The sequence below is a fragment of the Sinohyriopsis cumingii genome, chromosome 14, assembly GCF_028554795.1.
Source record: "Sinohyriopsis cumingii isolate HCF-2022 chromosome 14, ASM2855479v2, whole genome shotgun sequence".
NCBI classification, from domain to species: Eukaryota; Metazoa; Mollusca; class Bivalvia; order Unionida; family Unionidae; genus Sinohyriopsis; species Sinohyriopsis cumingii.
The window spans coordinates 51934433-51941538 of NC_142974.1; positions in this window are offsets into that span (position 1 = coordinate 51934433).

Sequence of the window (7106 nt, forward strand, 5' to 3'; positions counted from 1 at the left end):
TTTATTATCATAATTACAGCCTCATAAAACACGTTTATGATGGGAACATTTTCTCTACATTTTCTCAGCTCTTCTAGCCTTATCAGTTATTGTACGACAATCGTCCATTGTGGACTTTATTATAGATGCTATTAAAATCTACGACAGTTAGGTTGTCGAAATCAAAATGTGACCAGTTTAAGTAGACGCTACGAAAACAAATGACAGTTAGTTAGACGCTACGAAAATGTAGGTAGGTTAGGTATTCATTATCAAAACGGTTTGGGCCAACACGGAATATTTGTGACAACTCTTACCGATTAACCGTCTACTATTCAATGAACTTATGTGCTTGTAAAATAATACCTCTAGAGATTCATTCTGTTTCATTATATTTGTTCAGTACGGGTGAGCAGTGCTTATTGGTGATTGGAAAACAAATACGTTACGACAACACACATATACCAGATTTTTAATTGTGAAAATCACAAAGAGGATCAGGTATGAAGTCTTTAGTCCTCCTTTCTCCAAAGCGACACAAGATAACAACAGAGGCTTTCTATTTAAGTCAGTAAATATTAGGTCAGCAAGTAAAAGAATTATCGTCATATATTCAGAAAGTATTTTGAAAGTGCAGATATAAATTAAAGTAAATTTATATTTGAATTGTTGCGACCGTTTGGCCTTAAACTAAGTAACATAATAGATCGAAACCCTTCAAGTGTAGGAAAATTTAAACGAGAAGAATTGTTTTTCCTACAATACATCGTGGAAGTTTAACAATATTATCAATTAGATTCCAAATACTATTGAAAGCTATGTCACATGTCCTAACATATAAAGTATTCTCAATTAATTTGTATGGTGTTCCGAAAGAATTCGATATTTAAATGGGTTGATGTACTAACATCATGGAATGGTTTTGATTTGCGAAAATTGCGATGTATCACAATGATATAATCCAGAATGTCCTTGAATGAATTCACCATAATTACAAATATTCATTTAATCCGAAATGATATGATAGCAATACAGAATTTATATTTAACTATCCTTTATATTAAACTTAAGCCACATGGTGAGGAACAGGATGACTGTACAAAGTTAAATCTTGGAACATTCTAAGTTTTCATCAATATATGTTCTATTACAAAAGGTTTGGTAAAGAACATGGAACATATCAGGCACGCCATAATTTACCGAGGGTACAATCTATGTCCTGATCGCAAATTCAAAGTGACAGGCGATAGCGGAAACCGATATAATTTAGTACCATTCAACATATAATGGTTGTCAGTATAAACCATGGAATTACTTGATTGTCCATTTTAAAGGAATTTTACTAGTAACACTACTACATGGATAGTTCAAAACCCAAATAGTAACATTACTATATTTCCAAGCACAGAAGTTTTGTGATTTCCAAAAACCTGATGAAGCAACAATACTACATAGCATCCCCTGAAGCCATGTAGTAATATTACCCTATCTCTAGTCACTGAGTTTTTAATCTTGAAAACCTGATGTAGTAATAATATTACAACTGATGTACTAACAATACTACACAGCTCTAATGATATCCCCCAAATCCATGTAGTAACATGACCCTATTTCAAGACACTGATTTGTGAACTCCAAAACTTGATGTAGTAACAGTACTACATAATTATCCCATGTAGTAACATTACCTTATTTCCAAACACTGAATTTGTAATGTTCACAACATAATGTAGTAACAATACTACATAGCTATTCCCCAAACCCATGTAATAACATTGCTCTTTTTCCAAGCGCTGATTTGTGATCATTGCAACTGATGTAGTAACAATACTCTAAACCATCCTCCAAAATCCATGAAGTAACATTACCCTATTTCCAGGCACTAGTTTTGTGGTCTCTAAACTATGATATAGTAACAATACTACATTGTCTATCACCAAACCAATGTACCAGTAGTAACATTGCTCTTTTCCAAAATAGTGGCTATTTTATGATCTTCAAAACCTGTTGTAGTAGTAATGTTAAATTGATCCCTAAACTCATCTAGTAATAATACCCTATTTCCAGATGACAGTGTAAAATTGATTTTGTAATCACTACAACCTGATGCAGTAACAATACTATATAGCTATTCTCCAAACAATTATAGTAACATCACCCAATTTCCAGATGACATTGCAAAACTGATTTTATGACCACTAAAACCTGAATACTACATAGCTATTCCCGTGTTATTTCCAAGTGACAGTGAAAATATCATTTGCGATCACCCAAATCTGCTCAAGTAAAACTACTATGTTGCTATCTCCAAACCCCATGTAGTAATATTACTATATTTCCAGGTGACAGTGTTAAACTGCTTTTCTGATCACCAAAACCTGACTTAGTAACAATACTATATTGCTAATTACGAAACCCATGCAAAAAGGGTATATATTCCCAGGGAATAGTGCTACATTGATTTTGTGACATCCAAACCCGGCTGTAGTAAGAATCCTACATTGGCAAACAAGAAAATCATGCAGTAATAGTTCTTTTTTTCTATGTGGACGTGTATCACTCATTGTGTGGGCTCAAAACCCGGATGTAGTAACATCACTACATTGGTAATCACATAACCCATGTAGTAAGATTACCCTGTTTCCATGCTAACAGTGTATCACTGAGTATGTGATCTTCAAAACTAGATATACTATTAATATTTCATTGCCTCAATTACAATTACATCAGTGTAGTAGCATTGCCCTAAACTTTTCGAGGCGAGAGCAGAACAAAGATTTTGTCTTTTTATAAACCTGATGGAATAATTTTGCTACAAGGATAAGTTTAATGATATACATTAAATATTCTGGTAAATATAGTAGCATGATGACATTATTACTCCTGAAACCCATTTTGTAGTGATATTTCATGTTGATGATGCTTTACATCTTTGTTAATATCAAACACTTGCATTAATATTTCCATATTTCCAACGTAATAGCTCAGTACCATTGTTTTGATCTTCATAATCATTAGTTGGTACTGCATGTATTACTACAAGTCCAAAATGTACTGCTTTGTCATAATAGTATTTGTTAATATAGCATTTCTACATTGCTAATCAACAAATGCTTTTGTAATAATGCTGTTTGCAAGGAAAAATACAAGAAACTTAGAATTTGTTTTCGTTTTTTACCTTGTATCACAAACCGAAATTACAAGGTCTTCATGCAATCTTGTCACATGCTTGCATAAACTATATCGTGCAAGTTAGTATTTGGAACATTGCAGCAAGCTTGTGGAAGTTTGTACTGAAAGAAACATCAGGCATGCAAAATCCACATGAAAGAGATATTGTAAGCTTTCGCAAGCTTGCAAAATATTGCTGCAAGCTTGCACAATCCTAAATATACACAAGTGAGTGCAAGCTTGCATGATTGACAGCAAGCTAGTGCAATCGTGTGTGGACAAAACACAAACGTGTGCAAGCTTGCTTGAAAAAACAACAAGCTTGCGTAGACAAAAATGTTTGCGGAAGCTTATACAAAGTTCATTGGTGTAAAATGTTGCATGTAACAATGACATTACAGACATTCAAAATACTGTTCATGATAAAATTGTTAGTTATATTAGAAAAGAGATTATATATAAAATAAATCTGAAATAAATGGAAAAAGTTCAACTATTTCTGATGTAGATTTATTTACAAAAATATAGTCATGTTTTAAAACAGCCTTATTTCAAGTAGTAAGTTTTAAAATGTTGTTAAGAATACATGAACTTCTTATAAAATTGTTTTGCTAATTCTCTGTACTATATGATGAAAAGTACATGTCAGCAAATTTTCATCAGATACTGCATTTACCAGACACATTAAAACAGCATGGGTGTGTTCATGTTTTGTATTTGAATGCATAAATGATACAATTATAATACTTTATGAAATGCAAAATCCTGGTGTACAGATTGCAAATGTGGTATCAGCATGGTTTAAATTACTAGTTTATAAAGATCATATTAAACAAGAAATTACTCTCGGGTACTTTTATTGTTAGATACAATTACAGCTACACCAAATGGGCTACCTGTTTTGCACATGATTCTCAAATGTCAGTCGTGTGTGCATTTTAACACGCAAATTAGGTAGAACTCGTAAGAGCAAGAATATCTAACAAAATCTGAAAATTACATGAGCAGGATCATATCAAATGTATTACGGGAACATTCCAGAAATTATGACTGATACACAGATAGGCAAGCTCTTCAGTCTGAGGAATCACTCACGGCCGTTTTCTAATCTCTGCATTGCTTCAGGAACGTTTTTACTTCATATCTATATAGAAATTCATTTGGGGAAGGATGTTGTCAGATGGTTACATTCCCCTGCCTTCTGTTAAAAATGTACGATATTAGGTGAAACACGAAAATGTTAGCCATTTGAATACACTGAACCAATTATTCTATATAAATACTCTCGGAAGAGTCAGGTGCCATCCACTGAAATAGATTCAGGCAACATGTCCTAAGTAACCTGATCAAAATATTTGACTATTTAACTGTTTGGCGAAGGAATGACGTTTACGTTCAAGATTAGAAAATTAAATCACAGGGTATAGAAACTTCTATAAGTGTTATACAAAAATTGGCCATCCTTTCAATTATCCATAAATATTAGTTGTTTTACTATCCATTTTAAAAGGGATATGACATCTGCCATATGATTGGTACCTGACATCTTTAAACATAGAAAATCAATGAAATTTTTCAGTTGATACTTTGAGATCTTTGAAATAGGTTCTCTACCATCTTTTTTGAAAATTAAAAACTAAAACATTTACATCAGTGCAGTGACATCTGAACTTGTCTCAATTAAAGTTAATTGCAGTCAGGCAATTGACGAATTCGACATGGAAGAAGAAAAGGTCCCTAAAAAACAGAAATGAGATTAAGATATTTGCATGCAATTTCATAATTCATCAACGTATTTTAGATAACTGAAAACAATGCATTGAAATATGCAGTTTGACAAGTGCATCAGTAAATAATAATGATCTACAAAGTTGTCGTTTCAATGATTATGTGGAGGAAGATTAAAAAGTCACTTTTTGACATTTAATGTATTCTAAGCAAACACTGCTTGTTGATATATTGTCCACTAGAAGGGGACATACTAGTCAGCTGCTTAAGAAGCTGATAAATCCAGACGTTTTTTCTCAGAGCAATACAACTTTCATTAGGTCATGATATACATACTACACATTCCATCATTGGCTAGTAACATAAATCAGTCATGTGACTTCACTGAGAAGCGGAATGAATCTACTATGTTCTGTTTCAAATTATACTACATTAATTTTATTGAACACTGCGCATCAATAACACTATAACACCTTATAATCCACAGGAGCCAGACGCAAGCTTGATGTTGAGAAGAAAACAAAAAAAAAAAAAAAAACTAACAAAAAAATACAATAATATGAAGGAAAAAAAGATCTCAAAGAGTGACAAAACTACCTTAGATTACCCCCTTAACCAGTTTTGACATAGGACCCTCTCTATCATAATATGTCTTAAATAGTGCTATATAGAGTTAGTTCTAAAATGTAAGACATTGCACATGTTGTTTTTATTTTAATGCTAGCACAGCCAATGGGGCCCAGAGTAAAATATCTGGTGATGTGTCTTACGTTGTAGGACTATAAAGAGAGGGTCCTATGTCAGAACAGGTCATAAGGGAGTTTTTTTTTCTTTCTTCTCAACATCATGTTCGAGTCAAGCACCTGTGAAGTAGATAGGCAAAATGCAAACAATAATGTTTGATTTTACTCACCAACATGCTAAGTCAGTCATTCAAAATTGTCTTTGGAATTCCATGATATATTTCTGCTCATGTATTTATACTGCTTGCAAAACAATTTCCAAAATTAACGAGCCAAATTATGATGGTCCAATGTTGAAAATGGAACCTCTTAGAAACCATGGCTGCCTTTTGCTTGCCTGAGTATATTATATGCAGATTTGAATTTGTAAACAAGTCTAGAGACTGAAAACAAGAGAAGTAACCGCCGTTGACGTCACGATGCCGAATTAGGTCTCTTTCGCGGAAAACACCATTTCATCTTTCGTGAATTTATTATTTGATTTCGTTTTTTTTAGAAATGTAAAACACGTGAGCCTTAATGTTTCATAGAATGCTGGCAGAATGGGATGGATCTCTCTCTCTCTCGCTCTCTCTCTCCGTAAACAATAATTATTTTCATTTTAAGTTTTTATTTAGTATGAAAAGCACTGCCAATGATTTGTTTTTCTGGCAGCAGATACTACAACTACTACTACTACTAATAATAATAATAATACAAACCTCGACAAAGGCTAAAAAAGCCTAATAAAGTCTAGAGAAGTCATATTAGAAATATGTATATCGTAAATTATGTTGACGAATAATTTAACCAAACGGAAACACTAGTTTTCAACATAATTATAATTAGTGATAAAGTACAGATAAAGGCATTGAAAAAATATTTGAAATATTTGTTATTTTATAAACTGTTCACTTCACTGGTTGTCGAAACATAGGTTGACAAACTCAACAAACCTTTCGATGTTTCACAAGAAAGGCATACACAGCCTGACAAGTCATACAAAGTGATAATACAACTGTAGTATTTTTGTATGGTGCTTTTGCCGCATAAGTTTCCAAGAAATTATTTGAATCTACTACGCACGCCATAATGAATGACCGGTAATTGGGAGACAAATTCCAAATACACTGCATCTCAAAAAAGCATACAAAGCCTGACAGTATTAATTGCAATGTTTACTGATTTAAAATGTCTGTATATGATAAACTATAAACATAAATGGTTATTTTTCACACAGTTCATTGGTCTAAAAGGATTTGGAAGTTAGTTAGTATAAAGGGCGTGACGGAAATCACGTACTATATTAAACAAAATACAACGTCCATGAAAAAGCGTTTCTCATCACCCACGGCATAATTAACTCAAACTTCTCCCATTCCGTATGAAAACAGTATCTTCGTTTCTTTAATAGTTCACTGAACCGATACACCGTTAATCTGGTCAGAAATATGTGCCTTTAAATAGTTTAGAAATAATGAAAATAAAATAGGTGACAAAACACCC